At 38.7% G+C, this 24,988-nt stretch overlaps 1 protein-coding gene and 1 pseudogene across 2 annotated transcripts in view; one reads left to right on the top strand and one right to left on the bottom strand.

The window, feature by feature from the left end:
• Positions 1 to 24,988, bottom strand: part of XRCC4 (X-ray repair cross complementing 4) — a 320,948-nt gene that overhangs the window by 27,591 nt on the left and 268,369 nt on the right. Inside the window, exons 9-10 of one of the 2 annotated variants that reach the window (XR_003610999.2) lie at positions 7,495 to 7,896; positions 5,288 to 5,337 (exon numbers count right to left, since the gene is read on the bottom strand). The gene's annotated coding sequence lies outside the window, so the exon portion shown is untranslated. Of the gene's footprint in view, positions 1 to 5,287; positions 5,338 to 7,494; positions 7,897 to 19,248; positions 19,490 to 24,988 lie in introns of those variants that run through there. The other variant, XM_028114473.2, reaches the window with a different exon arrangement.
• On the top strand, positions 5,168 to 5,274 carry LOC114217668 (U4 spliceosomal RNA; annotated as a pseudogene).

Raw genomic sequence — 24,988 nt, 5'->3', positions numbered from 1 at the left:
CATCCGAAGCCCATTTACTTGCTTCCCGGTCTGTTTTCTGACTTGATCAAACTAAGCCTTGTTCTGACATTCAGAACATATCCAGTTCTCCAGTCTTCCTGCCCTGCACAACTTTTGTCCCAGACACTAGTTTCTAGACAATTAGTGATTCAAGAGGCTGGAAGGAGAGAAAGAAAGAAAGAAAGAGGAAATAGAAGTCCAAGGGAAGTAAAGAAAGGGAAAGATACTAAGAAGTAGAGACCCAGACTGCAGGACTCTAGGCCTATCTGGCTAGCAGATGTGTTTTGTTTGGCCACCACAGAGCGTTTTTGAAAAGAGTGAATTCATTGCCAACTTTTAAAATGGCAAGTGTTCTCGTCTATACTTCTAGCTTCTCTTGAAAATATGAAATGAATGGCAAATTAGGCTCAAATTTCTGCATGGCGACAATTTGCTCCAGCTGAGTAGTGGCCGCCCCCTTAAGACAGAGTGTGTGCCCTCCAGTGTACCCCAGTCCCAACACTCTCTCTTATGCGACTCCAGATAGCATCGCTCCTGCAGCTTCTTGAGGGATTTGCAGCTGTTTCTTCTGCATAAAGAAATCTGATGGGCTTCATTTTATGGCTGTCCTGGGCTTTCTATCGATATCGTCAGCTTGAACGGGTTTATTTTAACTACTAATAATTAGAGGGCTACCTGAAGCCAAACTCTTTTTTAGCTGAATAAATTCATTCACGGAACAAATCTTCATGGAGTGCCTGCTATGTACCTGGCATTGCTTAGGAATCAATCTCCTTAATTCAAAGTCATATCTTAGTTTTCCTCTAAGATGACTAACAATTACAATTACTATCTGGTAAAGAGTCAGTCTTATGTCTAAGACACAAACACTCTTAATTATGCATATTCAGGATCAAATTTCAACAATGATTTGGTCATAAAATCCAAGCAGAGCTTTAAGGATTCCCAAATGATGAAATAACCTGTAATAGATCAAGGTGCAGAAGGGTTGGTTTGGATATTCTAAAGATTTATGATTTTGTTTCTTCAACTGCATTACATAGAAAAACATACAAGTTTTTAATTGGGTTTGCCTCAAGAAGCCAGACAGACTTTGGTTCGGAGATAACAGATGAACCAAAGCTTACTCCTTAGTTCCTTTATGTGTTACCCAGAACTTGGAATACGTGAAAAGGTGAGCACAAAGCAGATGCACGGATAGGCTTCTCTAAATCTGATCTCCATCCCCAGATATCTCTTCAAAGCTGCTATCCCACTCCCCGTAGAAACTCCACTTGGGGCGCCTGGGTGGCTCAGTTGGTTAGGCATCTGCCTTCAGCTCAGGCGTCCTGGGATCGAGCCCCATGTCTGGCTCCCCACTCAGTAGGGAATCTGTTTCTCCCTCTGCCCCTGGCCCTGCTTGTGCTCTCCCTCCCTCTCTCTCAAATAAATAAATAAAATCTTAAAAAAAAAAAAAGAAAGAAACTCTACTGAATTTCATTAATTCCATATGGCTATGCCTTTAATTTCTGATTCATTACAGTAAAGGAAAAGCAGGAAATTATGGTAAGGAAAAAGAGACCATCAAAAAAGGTTTTAGGTGATTTATTACCATGTGTATTAATATCCCGTGGCTGCCATAACAAATTAGTAAAACTTAATGGTTTAAAACAACAGAAATTTATTTTCTCACAGTTATGGACCAGAAGTCTAAACGTAGAAGTCAAGATGTTGGCAGGGCCACTCTCCCTCTGAAAGCACTTGGTTTGTGGCTGCAAAGTTAAAATACCTGCTTCTGTCTTCACATGACCTTTTCCTCTGTGTCTGTGTCTCCTCTTCTGTCTCTTCTAAGGATACTTGTCATAGGATTATCAGGGTAAACCAGGATAATCTCATTTTAAAATCCTTAACTTAATTACAGGTGCAAAGACCTTTTTTTCTAAATACGGTCACATTCATAGGTTCCAGGGGTTAAGATAATGGACATATATTTTAGTTGTTGTTAGTCCACCATTTTGACCGACTACACTATGTTTCACTGTTCGAACTCTTGATCACCTTTCAGAAACATTTATACCATACAGAAGTACTATTTCTACTTAGTTCGATGTGATGCTCGTGACTAATTCTATAAAGGGTTTAGCATCAAGTCCTTGGTCAACAACACAAGGTTTAATTCTACCATTATTTCTATATGAAAATTAGATGTGATTTATGGCATGCCTCTTATCTGTTTTCTGTAAATATTTAAATATAAGTTTTGCCAAAATAACAACGTAAGCTCTGAGAATCCAAGAACTGTGCCTTATATTTATTTCTGTTTTCTACTCAACACTGAAGACAGTCTAATGTATACAGATAGATATTTATTGCATGCTTATTGATGAGCACATTCATTTCAAATTACTTTGTCTGCAGTTTCTGTAGAGATTTTGCTAAGGGTATGAATATACAGGAGGAACAAGGGTAGTTTTTTTCTTAGAGTATATTTTCCTTCAGGGGTAGGGGGATGAATGACCAAGGTTAGCTCTAGGCATTTAATTTCTTCGTTTTTTGCCCCTCACTGAGTCCTTCCTCTTTGGCTGTTTGGATTAATGTACGTACCGGCTTCCAGAAGTTACAGGTAAGAAGAGCAAGCCTATAAAGCCTGTTCGAGAGCAGCAATACAAGAATATGGCTTAGAAATCTTGATGGCATCCTTTGAGTGATTTAGTCAGGACTGAGGCTCTACAGAATGGCCACTGGGAGAGATATCTCTAGAACTCAGGGAGAGTGTATTAATACCTTAGCTGGAACTGTTCTGAATGGCTTTCTTCGAAGGAAGGGAGGAAAGAAGGAAGGAGGGAGGGTCGGAGAGAACTTGTTTGAATAGATATTAGGATCAATAGAAGAGTTATTTTTAGGTTCAGAGCATTCCAAAAGTTTTTTGAGACATAGTAAGAGATGTCAGAGAAAGAGAAATTAAACAAAAGTTTGTAGAGAAGTGAAGAAATTTTGCACTCGGTTGGTGGGGTAGGAAACAGAAATTAAAATATCGGAATGTCATGAGCTAGCTAGTGGCACTTAATAGCAGAGAAATACTAATGAACAAGAAATACTAATGAAAATAAATGCTTGTGGAGAAGGCTAGAGAAATATAGAGCCTCAGTGCTGCAATTACAGTATGAATAGCTGGCCAATCTGGGGTTGCTGGAAGGAATCATTAGTGCTGATTAAATGAGTAAGGTCTTGCGCTAAAATAATAAAGTACCGTAGAGGCATCAGAAGCTGGGCTGAAGATTTGTAGCAATCCTCTTGATGTTTCATTAATTAACCAAGAATACCTTCTCTAAGCCTCTTTGAACCTCCACTAACAGAACTTATGGACACGTTTTCTAAGGTGGAGAAAGAAAACCTAGAATAATCATATCCTTTTGTTCATTTTAAGTAGAGGTCACATAGGTTCCCTTAAGCTCAGTGAAAACATTATCCAGGCAAAGACTCCACTTCACATTGAAATAACTACTAATCCAAAGCCTTAGATTAGCCTCTAAATGGTTTTCCTTTAAACAAGGAAAATTGTAAAACTCTGAACACTTGGTGAGGAACTGGATGAAAGGCTGGGCCCTCTAGACAGTTCTGCTTGGGAGACATGTGAACTCTACTATCCCTTTTCTGTCTGTCTAGCCAAGGCGTCTCTGAATGCTCAAGGATTGTTTTCAAACCAGACAGATAAGAGACTAAAAAGACCCAGTCTAAGTTTGCTGGACCTTATCTTTTTTCCCTTAAAATGCCTACCACACTGTGAATGTGAAACACAAATAGGTAAAAATAAAATCAAACGTGGTCAAAATAAACATGTCTTCTCTTGCCAAAATGAATATTTCTGTGATTTCTTTAGAGGCAGAGGCAATGACAAGGTTGAGATGTGTGTCAGGTGGAGGAAGGAGAAACTATGGGTAAGGACCTATGGGCTCCAGAGAACAAAGCTCCCTCTTGTTCTGGAGGGGAGGCCACTGTCTAGGGACGTGTCCACTAGGTGGCGATTCATCTCTTACATTTGTCCTACAATTGAAGGTCCAATCTGCTAAGCATTATAATGGGCATGAGAAAGGAAACCATGGATTATTTGGGTTAAAAATTGCTTTTCTCTGAAAATCAGTTTTGAACAATCCAGATATCCCTTTTAGGGTGAAAACTGAGTCCTATCATTTTGAAGATGTCCTAATCAAGGTTCTGAGCATTAAGCAGAGTTGAAGAACTCTGAAGCTGAAAGCAATCTTACAAACCATCCCAATGATCATCTGCTCAGCCTTGTTTTGCAAATGAAGACACTGCAAGCCAAAAATATCAATTCACTTGCCTAAGATTTTAGTATTAGACAGTGAGAGAGCTAGAATTAGATTCTATAACACTTTAGTCATCCTGGTCCAGGTTAAAAGCTTTTGTCAATAAATGTGCTGACACGCCTGTTAAATTCTAGGCACAGTCCTAGATTCTGCGGATGCAGAAATAGCACCTGTCTTGAATCACCCGTTACAGTACGGCTGGAGAAACGAATAACTGGATAGGCAATGGCAGTGCAGAGTGCATTAAACAAGGACCGATGCTGATGTCTGTCTGTTGCCCAGAGCAGAATGTGTCATATGACAAAGTGGCAACCCTTTGCTCCAGGACCCACACTGGAGTCAGATTGCCTCACAGATCGCAAGTGCAGGCAAGTGGTAGACATCAGAAGATGGGCAGGATGCAATCCCGCGGGGACCCAGAGGGCCAGGCAAGGTGGTGAGGAAAACATCTGGACAAGGAAGCTGAGCAGCAGTTGATTAGATAACAGAGTAAGGACACAAGAATCTGGCGTGCAAGTCAATGCTATCCTAGTCAAGAAACTTCCAATACCCACTGTGCTGGGACAAGAAGCAGTTCCAGGATCTGAGCCGCTCAGAAGCTGCTGGTTCTACACAAGTAGAACCCCATCCACTCTTTCTGCTTCCCTTGATAAAGCTATACAGAGAGACATTGAGTTTACTCACCTGGCAACTGCATCCAGCCGTGGCATTGTTCCCATCAAAAGTCTAACAAAACCCGCACGCAAAATCTCACAAACCCACGCTCATCTCAAAACACCCGAATGAAGATTGGTGATGGGGGGAGGGGAGGAGGCGTTACAGATAGTCGGGACATGGCCCCTTTTGAAAAGAAACTGTCAAGCTTTGCGCAGTGGCAGTATCGTAGCCAATGAGATTTATCCGAGGCGTGATTATTGCTAATTGAAAAGAAACTGTCTTGGAATCCATTTCTGAAGAATCTCTAGCTACACAAGACTTACCACATACATGCTGCCAGAAACAGTTTCCAATTGAGAAGAAGCCTTGGGCCCTGGGAAAGACAGAAGCAAAAACACAAAGTAAATTTTGTGTGAGGAAGACAAGTTCTTCCTTTATCCTAAAACATGAATGCCAGAGCAGACCAACAGTAATCCACTCCTACACAGATTGGGCCTGCAGATCTTAAATATGTGCCTGTTTTCTCTTTCAGGGAACTAGCTTTTCAGACCACAGAGAAAAGCCCACAGGTGAGTCTCAGATCCGAACAGGGTAAATACCGCGAGGCACCACTAGGGCAAAGCTGAGTTTTCTGGTGGATGCTGACTGTATTTATTATCTCTAACTCCTGTCTTGAAATGTTTAACTTGAACCAAATATAAATCTTGGCTTGTTGGTTTGAATTTACCAGGACTGTTCAAACGTGTCTGGAATATGCCATTTACATGGGATGTTAATTTTTGAAGACACGATTTATAGTGTTTTTATCCTCCAAAAACACTGTGGCGTTATTTTAATGAAAAACTCGATATGGCATAGGCCTTGGGGAGGGCTTGTGGGTTGCTGACATTGTTCTATTTCTTGACCTCTATATGATAGTTCTAGGATATTTTGTCTTATAATCATTCATTGGGTTTATGTTTTATACTTTTTTTCATTGTGTTTCACAGTACCAAAAAAAAAAAAAAGTTTAACAAATGTTACGGTCTGTATTTTTGAATCTGTGAGGCCTTCAAGAAACTCAGTGAAGTGCTAGCAAATTCAATAGCAATATTCCATGAGATCTACTGACAATGAGAAACCAGTTTCCAGCTACATGATAGTTTCTTTCATAGCTGCACTTTGAAAGTAAAGTATTTTAATGTATATTTCCACTGTCTTTTTAGTGACTTGAAAACACTTCACAAACATCTTTTTGCTTTTCCTAGACTCCTGATACTACCCAGGTGAGGGGATGTTGGCCCAGTTAACCATATCATATAAATTAAGAAAATGGGAATTCTGAAAGCAATTTTTTCATGATTAAACTCTATCTTTTGAACTCTCACTTCTTAGTTTTAGACTTTCTCTCTGAGGAATGTGTTCCTGGCATAGTGCTATCTGCCATTCATTCACCTCAGAAAAGATAGTTGATTTCTCCAAAAGCATTTATCCTTCTGTTCACTTACTCTAGGTGTGTTAGTGACAGACCGTGAGACTCAGGGGCTCCAGATCCATGTTCACTACACCAGATCTGAGTTCTTAATACTTTCCTGAATGTTCTGCTAGTTTAAACTGGTTTTCCTATCTCCCTTTGTTAGACTGTGTATATATATCTCCTTTATATAATACTAGAAACAAACCACGTGAGTGTTATACTGCCAAGTTTAGATCCAATCAAAATTTGTGGTTTCTGTTTCAAACCGACCTTGAACCTTTGGTGTTTGGGACTGTTTAATTTTGGCACAGGTTTGCTTCCTGTTTCCAAGAATGACCTATTATTAGGCTCAAAGGCTTCTTGCCTATCTAATAAGTTCTTAGAAAGCAAATTAACATGGAGTGAGGGAATTTAGTAAGTTAAACATTCATGATAAGGAAATAAAACCTGGAAGAATCTAATAAGGAACACAAAGAAAATGTATTCGATACAAAATAATTTGTATTGAACAGAAGTCTAAAACATCCAAAACTAGCTTATACTTTTAAATATTTAAAATACTAAAGAGAAAAAAACCTAGTCCTTGAAACTGACCTCAAAGAGAAATTCTGAAATAATTTTACTTAGTTTATTGAAAAAAAAAAAACAGGTCGGGTTAGAAATCGGGATGCACAGATGAAATTTTTCTCTGCCAATAACCAACTACTATATACAAGTTTTTAACCTTTGCTACTAATTTAACATTTTTTCATAGATAAGTTAGTAACTTTTATTTTTTAATACCAAAATACTTTATTGAATGGAATGGTGCAAAGGTACGAAGAAAGCAGAGGTGGCTGTTTTGGTGAGGCTTCCAGAAAGTGCGCAGGTGACCCGTGTAAGTGCACGGTGTTATTCACCATGGGGAGTTGTTCCCACTGGTGATGAGGAAGGCTGCCGGAGGCTCCATGCACGCTCAGTACCACTGTCTCCCAGGGTGTGCTTGTCAAACATAGAGGCTGTGATGCCAGATTTGGGAACCCCTGTCTTGCCTACGTTTATTACACAATCATCCATTTATTAAATGGATTTTACCTGCTTATTTAGATCATGTGTCGCAAGAAAGTCAAACAAATGGGGGTCCTTTTCATCAGTGGATCACTTTACAGTTGTAGCAGTGATAGACTCACACACGATCTAGGTGTGTTGCACACAATCCATTGCAGTCAGCCCACATTCCCATCATTAGGAGCAGCTTTACTGATATCCTGAAGCAAATTCGTCCACCTTTTCGGTTCTGCAGGCCTGGCAGTGGTTGTGGGGCCCCTGCAGCGAGGATGCGGTCATCATGGCAGGTAAGTGGGAAGAGGTGGCGGCTGCACGGTAGGGGAATGGTGGCGCCTTTGGGGCAGCTTGAGTGTAGAATGTGCCAGTCAAGTGGGGGCACAGCTCTGAGCAGCTGATCAGGAACAAGCCTCGGGTTCTGGCCCAGCACAGCTGAAGAAGGAAACTCTGGTCATTCTCTGCACGGAGCATCTGCCCACTCACTACAATTTTCATGCAGGAGTTTCAATCGTCAGAAAACAAGAATAGACTTCTGCTTCCAGCCATAAAGGAGTCATAGGAACCAGGTAAGTCCCTTTCTCTTAAACAACTAGAAATCCTAACAAAAGATGTGAAAGAATAATTTTCAGACCTTGGACAAGAAAAATCACAGGACCATTATCTCAGAGAAGGGCAACAGAGTGGAGGACTTATTGCATGGAGATAGTCTGCAGGCCACAGTATGGAACAATGTGGAATGTATAAAGCACGCAGGTTTCACTCAGCTGGGGAGACAGAGACAGCAGAGCTTGGGAAAGCCAAGGAAGTTAGAATTAATGGGACAGAGTACCAAAGGAAGGAAACGCACAGAGAGAAACGAGGAGTGAGAGAAAGTGAGAGAGAGCAAACTCTCTAATCTATAGAGGGGTCCTCCCCTTAAGTCTTGGGCTGAGTACTGAGGTACACAACCATGAAAGGAAAACAATCAAGACCTGGTAAAGAACCTCTACGAAGTAGTAAGCTAGACAACCGCCAGAGCTCACACCAGGCTGGGAACATTTCTAGTTTTTACCAGTTAGAGTAGAATGGTCTTGTAGTATACAGGGCCTTGGGTAGAGTCCTCTGAAGGATATTGCCTTAGGCATGGGACTAAATTAGCCCTACACTAAAAGGTTGCTCTAGACATGCCCTAATAAAGCTTAAAAGCAAGACTAGAAAGGACCCAGCCAATTTCCAGTATCTTAACTGCAAGCCAGAAACATACTCCTTAAAGGAAAACAACAAAATCCAGCAGACAGTAATGTAAAATTCATAACATCTGTCATCCAATCAAAAGTTACCAATCATGAAAAGAAGTAGGAAAATATGATCAATAACTAGGAGAAATATATTAATTATGGACACAAACACATTAAGTAATGGAGATGAGGGGATTAACATACATACCAGGCCATTTAAAACAACCATTTTCAATACGCTTGCATATTCAACAAGGTGGAGGAAACATGAACATGACAATAAGAGAAAAAGGAGATATAAAAATGCTCAACTAGGCTTCAAAGAGATGAAAACTAGAGTATTGGAAATAAACAAAAAAAAGAAAATCATGGGTGGGATTAATGGATGATTAGATCCTGCAGAAGAAAATCTCAGGAAACTTCAAGTGACAGCAATAGGAATCATCCTAAATGAAGCAGAGCGTGCGCGCGAGAGAACTAAAACTAATAAGTTGAATCTCACTGAGCTGTGGGACAATATCAACAGGTCTAACGTACACAGAATTATAGTCCCTGAAGAACGGGAGAAAAGAGAACAGAAAAATGTTTCAAGCAATAAAGATAACATTTTTCAAATGTGTTGAAAACTAGAATGCCACAGATCAAATAATCTAATTACCTCCAGGCAGAAGAAACAAGGAAAACCCAAACAAGGCATCTCATAATCAAATGCCGATAATCGGTGAGAAGGAGAAAACCTTAGAAGAATCTAGAGAAAATGACATACAGCAGAAAAACAATGTAAATGATCCCAGATTTGTCAGCAGAAACCACAAATTCCATAAGGCAGCGACACTTCTGTAAAGGGCTAAAAGGGAAAAAAAAAAAAAAAAGAGGTATGAAGATCAGCAGACTTCTGGTCAAATGCTGTATAAGGCAATGAACAGTTCAGCTATACCTGTACAGTCCTGAAAGAAAGAACTATCAACACAGAATTCTACATCTGGTGAAGATACATTTCAAAAAGCAAGATTAAATAGACTGTTAACAAATAAATGTTGAGAGAATTCATTATCGGTAGATCTAAAACTATCAAATATGTTAAAGGAAATTCTTCAGACTGAAGGAAAATGAAATCAAAATAAAATCTGGATCTCTACAAAGGAATGAGGTCTGTCAAGAATGGTGAATATAAAATACATTTTTTTTCTCATTTTTTATATGTTAAGACAACTGAATATTAACCGCAAAAGTAATAGCAATGTACTGTGGAGTTTAGAATATATAGAGAAGTGAGAAAGATTTGCAACATATAGAAAAATGACAGAATGATCTGTTTGCAGAATATAGGAGTAATTCCCATGAATTAATAAGGACAAAATTAAGTTTCTCACAAAAGAGAAAACACAAATGGCCCATGAGCATTTGAAAAGATTCTCAGGAGAAATTAATTAGATGCAGCTTAATATCACAATGAGATCCCACCTAAAATCCACCAATTGGCAAAAATTAGAAAGTTTGAGAACACTGGGTGTTGGTGACAATATAGAAATAGAGACTCATTGTCTGCTGGTATAACTACTATGGGGGAAAAATGCACTGTCTAGTAAAATTCTATTCCTATGTAGTCTGTAGAGAAACTCTTGAGTATGTATACTGGGATCTATACAAGAATGTGCATCATGACAATCTTTGTAGTACTAAAAACTTAGAAACTTAAGTGTATGCTGACAACTGAATGGATAAATTAATTATAGTATAGTCTTACAATGATATACTGTACACCAGTAAAAAAAAAAAAGTTTATGATTACATGCAACAATGTGAATAAATCACAGAACCATAACATTAAACAAAAATAGCAAGTCAAGTATTGCTTATCATTTATATGATACAATACCAAAAACAGGCCAAACTAAATAAAATACTGTTGTCTTTCTGCTAGATCCTTCAGTGTATTTATCATAGCAAAATTAAAGTCCCTGTCTGATATTATCTTACACTTGGCTGACTTTGCATCTGAGTCTATTGACCATCTGATTCTTTTCTCCTCTTGACTGTGGCCCCAAGTTTTTTACCACTTAGCAGAACCCAAACTTTTTTACTGTGCGCCTACTATTGTGCATATAGGAACAGTGGAAACTGAAGAAATATTTACCTCTAGAAAAAGGCATGCCCTATTTCTGTCATCCTACCAGTATAAAGACTGAGTCAATCTACTTTACAGATTAGTTGGGTCTTGGCTTTGATACAGCTGTACTTATTTAGTTCACCACTGGACTCAAATGACTTGATGGAGGAATCAGGACCTTCCCTTCAGTAGGACCTGAGATCTGAGCCGTCACAAAGCTCTAGAGATTTTTGCACTCTATAGCCTAGCTTCTACCTCTTTGAATGTGGGATGTATCTCTTTGCTTTACAGCTTGTGAAAGCCAGTTTTGGGGAGTCTAAAGAGTTCCCTTTTCTCACTAGGGCTGTTATTGGCCTTCTGTATCCCAGGAAATTTCTTGTCTTAGCCTTGGGAGGGCCAAGATGATGCATTCAATGGAGGCCTTAAAAGTCTTGAAGAGATTCCACTCTCTTGCCCTGCTCGCAGCCTTCAGCAGGTGCTACCATGCTCTCAAGGAAGGCCTGGAGATCCTCGGAGGCATTTCTCCTCATTCTCCTGCCCTGATTGCAGCCTTCAGTGTTTTACCCCACGACTCAGTGAAACCTGTGGGAATGAGGTGGTAGGTAGGCGAAGGGAGACTTGCTCTGGGTTTGGACTCCTTGAGATCCTAATCTGTCCCACCAGCTCACATGCAGCTGCTAAAAGGTTGTTGAAAGTTCGGCTGTTTTTGTGTCACTCCATTCTGTGGCAGACTTCTTTTCCCACTGTGCATTAGACATTAAAGTAGCCACGGATCTCTCTTCTTTCCTGGGAATGGTTAATTACTTTCTGGATTTTAGTTCATTTAGCTTTCTTACATCTTCAGTACTCTGATTAGTTTTAAATACCAAAATTGTGTAAGTTATCTGGACTGTTCTCATTGTTAGGAATGACAAACTTGTGACTTACTAAACTATAAGTGGAAGCAAAAGATGAAATTTTGAGTTTTAAAAAGATTCGCAAACAAGTCCTTTAAAAATTGTGGGTTTTTTTTTAACCAAATTAAAAAGTATTGCATATTCATTATTAAAACTCATATTATATGAAAATGACAAAAATCTCAGATACATAAATATTGAGTGCCACCCTCCAGACTAATCACAGGTAAGAGTTTGTGGTAGTATTACTCTAAATAGCAAACACAATTTGTAATCTCAAAAACAATCTGATTCACCAAGACTGATTTTAAACACAACTGTGTATGTTGCTTGAGGTGGGTTAACACCATCCATTTCTCCACGCAATTAGGATAGATGGTGTCTCCAAATAAAATTACTGTCCTGAAAATTTATGAACAGCATGCATGCAACAACTTTCCTCTTCTCTTTTCTCAACAAGTCTTGATCCTAGCCTAACCTTATGATAACAAAATTTCATTGTAGCAAAATAACCTTAGCTACATTTTGACTGAAGATCTACACAGATCACAGAGAAACAGATTAGCTGAATGAAACTGTAATCAAACTAATATGTAGGCTTGATGGATGCTGTGTTGAGAGAATCTCCAGAAGTTAATACCATTGGGCTGTTTTGTCAATGCAGAGACTGGCATGTATTATTAGTCAGAGTTCTCTAGAGAAAGAAAACCAATAGGAAATATATATGTAGGACTTGGCTTATGTTGTTCTGGAGGTTAGTAAGTCACACAATTTGCTCTCTGTAAGGTAGAGACCCAGGAAAGGTGGTGGTGTAATTCACGCTGAGTTTGAAGGCCTGAGCAGCAGGGGAGCTGATAATGTAAATCCCCATGTTGGACAAAGGGCTGAAAAGAACAGCAGGAAGGGGGGCTGCTGGTGTAAGTCCCAGAGTCCAAAGGCCATAGAACAGGAGCTCCAACGTTCTAGGACAGGAGATGATGGGTGTCCCAGCACAACAAGAGAGAATTTGCTCTTCCTCTGCCTTTTTGTTCTACTCAGGTCCTAAAAGGATTGGATGATGCCTAACCACATTGGTGAGGGTGGATCTTCTTTATTTAGCCTCATGATTCAAATGTTAATCTCTTCCAGAAAACCCTCACAGACACGCCTCAAAATGTTTACCAGCTATCTGGGCATGCATTAGCCCAGTCAAAATGACACATAAAACAGTGCATGACTGAGACTGAGAAAAGAGAGAGCCATTCACTTACCTGAAAAAAATTGTGGATATAAATATATCATCTTTGCTTTGTTCATTTTTGTTGATAACTTGAACATTAGGTTTATGAGCCTATTTAAAGATAACAAATTTTTTTCCTGAGGAATTCAAATGAATAATAAGTTTAGTATATTTCAGGACCTCCAAGAAAAATTAGAAACACTCAATACTCATGATAAAAAGGATACTTTGTGGCTGTGTGATGGTGTGCCCCAATAGATATTTCAGGTTGGTGATCCAGAAGTTACAAAGGCACATTGTTTTTCTTAAGGAAGAAGTATAGCCCCAATAGACTGTCTCAGTTTATGTCTATTTCATTGCTTATTCCATTGAATTGTACGGCAAACCTTTACAGCTTAAGTTACTCAATCACTCAACAAACATGTATAGACCACCTGTTATATGCTAGGTGCTGTGCTAAGTGCTCTAGGTATTAGGATAGGAAAGTGAGCAAAATCAAATACAATTCTTGCCCCTGTGTTGTTTATACACTGCTTGGTAAGATAGATACTGTTCCAGCAATCACAATACATAATGTAAAACTACAAGTGGAGATAAGTGCTCTCCTTCTAAGGAATGTGTTTTATAAAAGCATACAACAAGAGAATCTGACCTAGACTGAGGTGGTCAGAAAGGGTTTCTTCGAATCTGAGATCTACAGCATGAACGAGGATTAACGAAATGAGTGGAAGAGGTGTGGTTTAGATGAAGTGAACAGCACGTGCACAGGCCACGTGCCAAGTATTGCTTTAGGGACTTCAGACTAGTAGAGCCTTATAAGTGGCATAAATTGAGGGAGATGACGGTTGGAGATGGGGCAGAGAGGCGTGCAGAGGTTTGACTATGTAGAGCTTTAAGAGACTGAAATGTTCTAGTCTTTATCCTAACAGAAACAAGAAGCAATTAGAGGGAATTTGGGGAGGGGTGAGGGAAGGCAGCGGGAGAGTGACTTACCAGGAATAACATTTTGAAAATACCACCCTATTTTCAATACGGGGTAAGTCTAGAAGGCACCAGCATGAATATAGGAAGATAGCCAGTAGATTTTGCCAGTAGACTTGGTGGGAGGAACAGTCTTCATACTAGAATCTTGTGAGTAAAGAATGAGAGAAATGAGCTATGATTTGAGATATTTAAGAGGTAAAATTGACAGAACTTGATGACAGATTTGAATTGGGGGAGGTAAAGAAGAAGGAAACATCACGGATCACTTTTACAATTTGATTGGATGGTGAGGCCTGTATGACTCCTTAGCTGAAGATCATGAATTTAATCTCAGGTATTTTAAGTATGTTAAGTTTTTAAATCAGCTGTCAAATAAGCAATTGTATTTACAGGTCTGGAGTCTAGAGGGAATGTTCAGACTAAATACACAGTAGTAAGATAGATATCTAAAGTATGATGATGGAAGAAGTTAAGGGGAAAATTACAGAGTGAAAAGATAAAAAAACAAAACAAGACAAAACTACGGCGTATTTAGTTTTCCAAAAGTGCAATGTGTCTCCCTCCTGACATGATGCCCTGAGAAGGACACAACATCACTTCTGTGAAATATCTCCCCACAAAGGTTTACCTGATTCTAATCATAAAGAAACATGAGACAATCAAAATTAAGGAACATTCTACAAAATAATATTTTTTGAAGAGTCAAGGTCAAGAAAATGAAAGGAAGCCTGAAGAATTGTTCCAGATTAAATGAGTCTAACATAACAACTAAATGCAATGAATGATGGGCTAAATTGGATCTTAGAGCTCTTGTAATGGTACAAGGAAAAGCGTTAGGTGATAAAGCTTCTTGGCATAAATAGTCAATCATTTACCACTTGATTATAAGTGACAAAAAGGCAGGAATCATGTCAGTCTTACTCATTACTATACACTCAGTGACTACGGACCAAAATGCTTCACATACATAGCTACTTAATATTTTCTAAAATAAGGGATACATGAATAGTGTATTCTTGGTGGATTTTTAGATCTTTTAGTTGCCATTCTCATTTCCTGAATTTGGTTGGTTTTTCAGCCACTTGCCATTTCCAATTGCTGAACTTCTTGGTTCCTATAGAATTATAAGTGGTGAGAGGGTGTATTGACTGTTGCTAATCCTCCTACTGTCCCCTGCTTCCTCTCCCCTAATGACTAAGCCAATGACTTTCATGCCCATAGTCACCCCACGGACATATCATAAGATTGAGAAATTCAATATAGCTCACAACCAGGAGAAAGGGCACTATCTCAGAGAGAGCTGGGTTTTTTTTCATTGAACCACTAGAGCTACCATCACTCCAAATCCCAATAGGCTTTCATAACCTTAACCTGGAGGACTGTATAATAATTCTTTTGTTAAAATAAGCTCATTGATACCTGATAAGGACTTGTTTCCTATAGGTAGTGGGACCATTTTGATTAATCTGAGTATCCCCCACCAGCACTGAACACAAGTATCTTATACCTGAAGAATCTTGATTATAAACACACACACACACACACACACACACACACACACACCCCAACACACACAGAATACATTTGCTGTCCATACACCACACTTCACAGTCAAGACATTAATTGATCTCATGAGCTTCCTATCTGCAAAACAGAAGGTGGTTGGGGGTTGATGAGTAGAAACCTCCATTATGTTTTATTTAATTGTGCTCCAGGAAAGGGGTCTGTACCTCCAACTGAACAGACAATTTATGCTTCATTAAATTCTCCTCTCATTTTTGCACTTCAGGTACTTCAGTTAGATGGCAGCTCTATTTTGAATGGTTCATTCAAGCGTGACAAGATGCCAGTGAGTATCTGAAGAACCAATAGAATTAAAAGCACCCTTTACATCTGGAAGACACTACCTCTCACTTCTTATAATGCTCAATTGAACCCTGCGGCTTATAAATATTCATAAGTGTGAAAAAATATCTTAGATAAATGAACAGACATCACAGAATTCCTTGATGGGAGGCTCAACTAATGCTTCAAAATTAGAAATTTATTTTTACAGAAGGGAAATGTTTGCCTCATCTGGCACAGTTGGGGACTAAGTGGCTTAGAGATCTATTTATTTTTAATTACAGTATGCATAGAATAATAACCCTTTGGTGATTAACTATGACCCACCAAAATATAAAGCTTGTAAGATGTAAAGCTTAAGACTTCATTTTCTGAAACCGAATGACATATATTTGAATATTTTCTTTGGAATAAGTTTAAATTCATGCCAAATATGACCTACGTTTTTACATCTATATGTATATATGAATACACACACACATATACATACATACATATATACATTATATATATGTGTATATATGTGTGTGTATATATATATATACACACAAACACACACACACACCTTAAATTTACACAAATAAGGAGGGTTTAAATATGTGGGGATGATTTTACGTAAGCTCCTTTACCATTATCATAATTTCATAGAGAATCAGATAATCTATAATTTCATTGGTGAATAGCTGAGAATCTTAAATTCTTTTCTCTTTGAAGTATATTAAATACTAAAAATATTATTGCCTCCTTTTAGAGTACTTACAGTATTTTCAAGTTGTTTGTTTTCATAAGCCAACAAAGTCATATAAAATAATTCTTCCAACTCTTATCATTTCAGTGGACATAATCATTAACTAAAATGTAGCCTTGATGACTGGATGTTCGTACTCCTTAAAAAGAAAGGTCCCATTTTCTCTGGGGTTTCTTCATGACTTTGCATATTGTGTGATCAAATACCTTCCCCAATTTATTCTCTAACTTGCTGACATCCAGATTCCTTGTAAACTGAGCTAGTAGCTATGACATTCTTTGTTTTTATATTTTCTCTTTCAAGATGGAAACTAGGGGCTTTAAAAAGCAGTTGAATCACATTTTTTGGTAGCACAGGTTAATTCCAGAAGAAGCTCGGTGGAAATATAGAGACTTCCAGAGAAAAGATGGAAAAACACAGAGAAGCCAACTGAGATGGGTATCAGTGATACGAGTTGAACCCTAGCTGATGGAAATGATTCAGCAAGGAACCTTAAATTTAATTTTCCTCTATGGAGAGGAAAACAGTTTTTTAAATTTTTTTAAAAAGATTTTATTTATTTACTTTAGAGACAGCATGAGAGAGAGCAAGAGCACAAGTGGGGGGAGGGGTAGAGGGAGAAGCAGACTCCCCGCTGAGCAGGGAGCCCCTGGGATCATGACCAGAGCCAAAGGCAGACGCTTAACCCTCTGAGCCACGCAGGCTCCCAAAACATTTTTTTTTTTTAAATGACAATTTATTCATGTGTCTGTTAGCCATCTGTATGCCTTCTTTGGAGAAGTGTCTGTTCATGTCTTCTGCCCATTTTTTGACTTATTTGATTTTTGGGTGTTGAGTTTGAGAAGTTCTTTATAGATCTTGGATACCAGCCCTTTATCTGTAGTATCATTTGCAAATATCTTCTCCCATTCTGTGGGTTGCCTCTTTGTTTTGTTGACTGTTTCCTCAGCTGTGCAGAAGCTTTTTATCTTGATGAAGTCCCAAAAGTTCATTTTTGGTTTTGTTTCACTAGCCTTTGGAGATGTATCACAAAAGAAGTTGCTGTGGCCAATGTCAAAGAGGTTACTGCCTATGTTCTCCTCTAGGATTTTGATGGATTCCTGTCTCACATTGAGGTCTTTCATCCATTTCGGGTTTATCTTTGTGTAGGGTGTTAGAGAATGGTCGAGTTCCATTCTTCTGTACATAGCTGTTCAATTTTCCGAGCACCATTTATTGAAGAGACTGTCTTTTTTCCATTGCATATTTTTTCCTGCTTTGTCGAAGATTATTTGACCATAGAGTTGAGGGTCCATATCTGGGCTCTCTATTCTGTCCCATTGGTCTATATGTCTGTTTTTGTGCCAGTACCATGCTGTCTTGGTGATCACTGCTTTGTAATATAGCTTGAAATCGGGCAACGTGATGACCCCAGCTTTGTTTTTCTTTTTCAACATTTCCTTGGCAATTCGGAGTCTTTTCTGATTCCATACAAATTTTAGGATTGTTTGTTCCAGCACTTTGAAAAATGTCATTGGAATTTTGATCGGGATGGCGTTGAAGGTATAGATTCCTCTGGGTCGCATAGACATTTTAACAATGTTTATTATTCCGATCCATGAGCATGGAATGTTTTTCCATCTTTCTGTGTCTTCTTCAATTTCTTTCATGAGTGTTCTATAGTTCCTAGAGTATAGATCCTTTACCTCTTTGGTTAGGGTTAGGCATCAGGGAAATTCAAATCAAAACCACACTGAGATACAACCTTACACCAGTTAGAATGGCAAAAATTGACAAGGCAAGAAACAACAAACGTTGGAGAGGTTGTGGAGAAAGGGGAACCCTCTTACACTGTTGGTGGGAATACAAGTTGGTATAGCCACTTTGGAAAACAGTGGGGAGGTGCCTCAAAAAATTGAAAATAGAGCTACCCTATGACCCAGCAATTGCACTACTGGGTATTTACCCCAAAGACACAGAGGTAGTGAAAAGAAGGGCCATATGCACCCCAATGTTTATAGCAGCAATGTCTGCAATAACCAAGCTGTGGAAAGAGCCGAGATGCCCTTCAACAGATGAATGGGTAAAGAAGATGTGGTCCATATATACAATGGAATATTACTCAGCCATCAGAAAGGCTGAATACCCAACTTTTACATCAACATGGATGGGACTGGAGGAGATTATGCTAAGTGAAATAAGTGAAGCAGAGAAAGTCAATTATCATATGGTTTCACTGATTTGTGGAACATACGTAATAGCATGGAGGACATTAGGAGAAGGAAGGGAAAAATGAAGGGGGGGGAATCGGAGGGGGAGACGAACCATGAGAGACTATGGACTCTGAGAAACAAACTGAGGGTTCTAGAGGGGAGGGGGTGGGGGGATGGGTTAGCCTGGTGATGGGTATTAAGGAGGGCACGTACTGCATGGAGCACTGGGTGTTATACAAAAACAATGAATCGTGGATCACTACATCAAAAACTAATGATGTATTGTATGGTGACTAACATAACATAATAAAATAAAATTAAAAAAATAAACGACAATTTAGTTTATGTACTCTCTCTCACGTGTGATGCCACTGAACTGCAGTTTTGGTTTCACCAGGTCTCCTCTGGCTCACAGGAACCACTGCTCTCCCCCTTCCTGCCCCACACATACTTTCCTCGAACATTCCTTTTTTTTTTTTTTTTTTTTACAAAAAGCAAAGAAAACCTCTGCTCTCCATTTTTGCTTTTCCTCCCACACATTGCTATTAACCATTCCCCAAACATAGATGGAAGACAGGCTTAGAATCTTCAGTTGGTGCTTTTTTATAAGATCTCTTCTCTTTAAATATTGTGATTCATTCTTCTGAAGAAAAATTGTACCTTTTCGGGGTTTTTCCTCTCACCAGTAATTCGCTATTTTTGAAACTTGCCATTTTGGCAGTAATACTCTCCAGTGATAAAGTACACATCGATGGAACAGCCTCGTGTACAGTTAGAAAAACTTGCAATTTATGTTTCTCTCATGTGGTCCTTCCTAAGTAAAGAGAAAAGGGTCAAAGATGTAAAGACACAAAAAGCAAACCCACCAATAATCTCTGACTGAAGGAAGGAAGCATATGTGAAGAGGAATAAAACAACTTCTTCAGTTCTTAATCATGCACAATTTCCTTGCTTTGCCACTGAGCCAAGAAAGGTGTGGCCAGCGTGCTCTCAGGTATGGGATTATTTCAGACTCTAGTTTGGCCTTATGCACGCAGGCATGCAGTAAGGATGCTGAAAATTCATAATGTCTCTTGAACATCAAGAATAGGGGCACCTGGGTGGCTCAGTCGATTAAGCATGTGCCTTCGGCTCAGGTCATGATCCCAGGGTCCTAGGATCAAGTCCCACATCAGGCTCCCTGCTCAGCGGGGATTCTGCTTCTCCCTCTGCCTACCATTCCCCCTGCTTGTGCTCTCTCTCTATCTCTCTGAAAAATAAATAAATCTTAAAAAAAAAAAAAAGAAAATCAAGAAGATTGTTCTTCACTGTGTGTGTGTGTATGTTTGGCGGGAGTGGCTTTCCCTTTGTCACAAGAGCAACTGTTTCCAACATGAGATCATACAAAAATTTATCTAGCATGATTACAAATTGATATAAGGCTTTTACTTAAAAAAGAAAAATGTTAATGTAGAGGAAGAAGGACATGGTTGAGAGATTATCCAGAGACTAAAAATTTACAAGAACTTCACACTTTGGATCTGTCACCATTAACCTCACCTGCCTTTATAAATTATGTTTCCTTAGAATCAACTGTAGGTTCCCTTCTACTACTAATATTTTTCATTAGATAGATCTATATAGAGATATATATGTTGATATATATGGAATTCAATATCGGATAAGAATTCTACATATATGTAATAGAGATCTCTATATAACAATATATGCTATAGAGATATCCACACAACTATATCTATATATATCTAGAGAGATATATAAACCAATAAACCAAGTTTCACAGGATGTGGACTCTAACTAATTTATTATCTAACTAATTTATTCTTGAACTAGCTTTCTATACACATACATGTGTACAAGCACATACATGTACCGTGTATTAGTGCCGTTGTTCACAAAATGTTTTTGGATTTCCTTCTTGCAGGCACAAGGTAGGACAGCACTTCTCTGCCCCTTTGAAGCAAGATGAGGCCATGTGACTTGCTTGGCCAGTAAAATATGAGCACAAGTGGTATGTTTCACACCAAGGTGGAAATTCTCAGAGCCAGTGTTCATCTCATTGCACTCCCTCCCTTTCAGTTACTGTGGTGACCATGGAAGCACATAATGTCATGAAGTCTCTGTCAGCTTGGGTTTCTGAGTGATCTGGATAAGCAGAGACTCCTGACAGCCTGTGTTGGGCATGTGATATCACCCAAGAAAGACATTTGTGTTGGCAAAACCACTGAGGTATGGACTTTGTTTGTTACTGCAACATAATCCAGTCCGGGAGTTGGCATAATTTTTCCGTAAAAGGCCAGATAGTAAATATTCCTCTTTTTATTTTTTTTAACAAACCTTTAAAAAATTCTTAATTTCCAGACTGTATAAAAAGAAGCTGCAGACCAGATGTGGCTTGTGGGCCTTAGTTTTCCAATGCCCTAACCTAGCCTGTGCTGAGTGTAAAAGGCATTTATCCTCTCTCTGCATCACTTTCTTCAGCTGTGAAATAGAATACAACTGTCCTAATTATCCTCTCAGAGTTTCCCTGAGATTAAAAAAAGAAGTGACGATGAAATTATTTAGGAAAAAAGTAATGTTGTATGCCTTGCAAAGTGTTACTTCAATTTAAATAATGATACAAAGCAATACTTCCAAACAAACACAATTAAAAAGAAACAAATTTTTGAGAAACCATAAGAGACTCTTAATCTCGGGGAAACAAACAGGGTTGCTGGAGTGGTGGGGGGTGGGAGGGATGGGGTGGCTGGGTGATGGACATTGGGGAGGGTATGTGCTATGGTGAGCGCTGTGAATTGTGTAAGACTGTTGAATCACAGACCTGTACCCCTGAAACAAATAATATGTTATATGTTAATTAAAAAAAATTTAAAAAAGAAACAAATTTTCTACCCTGAATTCTATTTATTCATGAAGATACCCTATTTCATTTCGTTTTGTTTTTAGATATCCTATTTCAAATGAAGCTTGGCCATGCCATAGCCCAACACTTAAAAAGGTGTGCTTTGTAGATAACTGATCCTTTAAGATGCCACACACACACACACACACACACACACGCACATACACACACGGTTCTTTGGATGAATAAATTGAGGCAATTCTACGTACTCTTTAACATAATATCTATCAATATCCAGTGGAATCTCTCTTCAGCCCAAGACACTTTGGGCAGCCTTGCATGGCCTCTTCCTGGGTACTGAGCTCCTTGAAGTTAAGCCATCGCTAGCTTAACTGGTCAAAGTCAACTTATCTTGCTTCCTCAAGATGTGTATTTGGTCAGCTTTATGACCCGGCTCTTGGCTTATAATATCTCTGGACAATGTGTGTGGCACGCTTGGGCTTGGGCTTGGACAGCAGTTGTTGGCAATGGTAAAGATTAATTTTATGCTAAGGTATGGATCTGCAACAAATGCAAGTTCCCTTGGCTTTAAAAAGAAACACTCAGGAAATAGCACTATATGAGAAAGGCAGAGGGAATATTGTTGGCTATTTGAGTTTTTACCCATCTAGACCAAGTGGTCCGTAAGAATCAAGAGAATTTGCAGTAGCACTCTATAAAGAATGTTAGGCTTTTAAAAGCAACAAATAGAGCCCTACGGAGACCTGGTCATCTATGACGGACATTACGTTATATTGGATTGCTTCACTCTCATGTGGGATAATCATCTTGATTTGCTATGTTATCCAAACCTAATTCAGTACGCACCCCTAGATTGAGGAACAAATGTTTCCCATTTAGAACTGCATTAGAATGTTTTAAATCAGCAAATCCAAGACAGGGGGAATCATGAGACAATAAAGAAATTAAAAGCTAAATTAAATATGCTTCAGATATATATCTATATATTTATATTACATATATTTTTTTCATATACATATACACATAATTTTATTATGTGCCTGGAAAGAAACTTGAGGAATGTGTTAACTATGCCAGAATAGATATTGCTACTTCAATTTACATGGAATTATAGAATGTTATACTCATGATTTTGGTGATTTTCCACAAGATATAACGGGGAAAAAAATGTCACAGAGTATCTTTAAGGTGAGAAGTAATGGTCTATCCCCTGAATAGAAATTGTCTCCAACTGAAACGTTCTAGAGTTCTTCATGCATCCCCATCCTTTCTGCCCTGAATCACCTAAGTCAAAGTGGCAGAGTAATAGCACCACTGGAAACTGGAGTCAAAAGACCTGGGCTCAAGTAAGAATTTTCCAACAAATAACAGTGTGAGTTGAGGAAAGTTACTTAACCACTCTGAACCTTTACTTATTGACCTAGAAAATGTGGTTGATGATATCTTTTTCCCTGTCCTGATGCGAAGATATTTTTAATGTTTATGAAAACTTCTACATTATGTGCTTAATAAATGTAGATAGGAATCTGGATCAGTCATATGTTTGAACGAAATTATCAGTAATTCAAAATACACAGATTAATTGCCCCTTTAAAACCAGGACTATAGAACAGGTGCTAAGGGGTGAAAATGTGTTTCCTGGTCATGCTTGAGCTGCAAATTAACAGAAAGTCAGACTCAAGCTTAAACTCTGATAAAAATGTATTTTTTCCCCCTCAAGAGGAAATTAAAGGTAGTGTGGCCTTCGAGGCTGGTCATCATACATCCAGGTTCTTTCCTTTTTTCCTCTGTTGTCCACAACCTTAACTTCATCCCAAGTCTCTCTTTGCAGTGGGAGTGAAAGTAGCTCCTTTAACCCTTTCAACCCTTTGGTTAAGTCTCTCCTTTGAGTTTGATTGGGCCAATTTAGGTTATGCGTTCCCGAGCAAATGACAGCCAGGGGAATGTTGTACTCTGATTGGCTTCAACACTGGTTCTTCCAGCAATACCCGCAAGGAAGGTGAGATTATTGTAATTGGCTTAATCGAATCAGAAGCTGCTTCTAGAATTAGGGTCACCTCTAAAACCATATGGTTGCTGCATGTTAGGGGGTCAACCATAATATTCCTGTAACCAGCTTTTTCTAGAAGACCTATAGAGGTCTTTTAAAATAATTGGATGCGTGTCACCTTCAAAAACCAAGAACCCACTCAATTTAGAGTCAGAAATTTATAATGTAAAAAATTATCTTCTCTTGCTTGCTTTATCTAAACTAATCATGCAAATTAGCCCAGGCCATGCAAAGGGAAAGAAATTTAGCTTATTCTGAGAGAAACCAATCCTTAGGAAAGAAGGTGTTTGTTTGTTTGTTCCCTAGTTAGGAATTAAATATCAGTACTGTATACCAAAACAGGGGTATTCACCACCCACTGATGGGTCGTAAGTTTGATGTTAATAAATATGAAAAGCTCTGGCTATGTAAAATTTTAGTCACATGATTTTGTAGGGTAAAAACTCGATGCTTGAGTCCTGGTTCTTGCCCTCTCCTGTGTGACCCACACCAAGTCACTTGACTGTTCTGTGGCTCAATTTCCTGCAGTGTAAAATGGAGATAAAAATAGCACCTAGTGTATAGGGTTGATATGAGGATTAAATGACTTAATGTATGTCAAGGGTTTATTACATGGCAGGATGTGGAAACAGAAGTTTTGGCAGTTATCATATTGTTATCAGTATTTTTGTCTTCTACTTCAAGATGGTGAGCCGTCTTAAGAGGCAACCCACAGAATGGAAGAAGATATTTAAAAATGACACTACAGATAAAGGGCTGGTATCCAAGACCTATAAAGAACTTCTCAAACTCAACACCCAAAAAACAAATAATCAAGTCAAAAAATGGGCAGAAGACATGAACAGACACCTCTCCAAAGAAGACATACAAATGGCCAACAGACACATGAAAACATGTTCATCATCATTAGCCATCAGGGAAATTCAAATCAAAACCACATCAAGATACCACTTTACACCAGTTAGAATGGCAAAAATTGACAAGGCAAGAAACAACAAATGTTGGAGAGGTTGTGGAGAAAGGGGAACCCTCTTACACTGTTGGTGGGAATACAAGTTGGTATAGCCACTTTGGAAAACAGTGGGGAGGTGCCTCAAAAAATTAAAAATAGAGCTACCCTATGACCCAGCAATTGCACTACTGGGTATTTACCCCAATGACACAGAGGTAGTGAAAAGAAGGGCCATATGCACCCCAATGTTCACAGCAGCAATGTCCACAATAGCCAAACTATGGAAAGAGCCGAGATGCCCTTCAACAGACGAATGGATAAAGAAGATGTGGTCCATATATATACAACGGAATATTACTCAGCCATAGGCTGAATACCCAACTTTTACATCAACATGGATGGGACTGGAGGAGATGATGTTAAGTGAAATAAGTGAAGCAGAGAAAGT

Source organism: Eumetopias jubatus, unplaced genomic scaffold, assembly GCF_037043125.1.
Source record: "Eumetopias jubatus isolate StellerSeaLion01/CBP00866 unplaced genomic scaffold, mEumJub1_p1.0 scaffold_5, whole genome shotgun sequence".
In the NCBI taxonomy this organism is placed as follows: Eukaryota; Metazoa; Chordata; class Mammalia; order Carnivora; family Otariidae; genus Eumetopias; species Eumetopias jubatus.
This window is presented reverse-complemented; position numbering and strand designations above follow the sequence as displayed.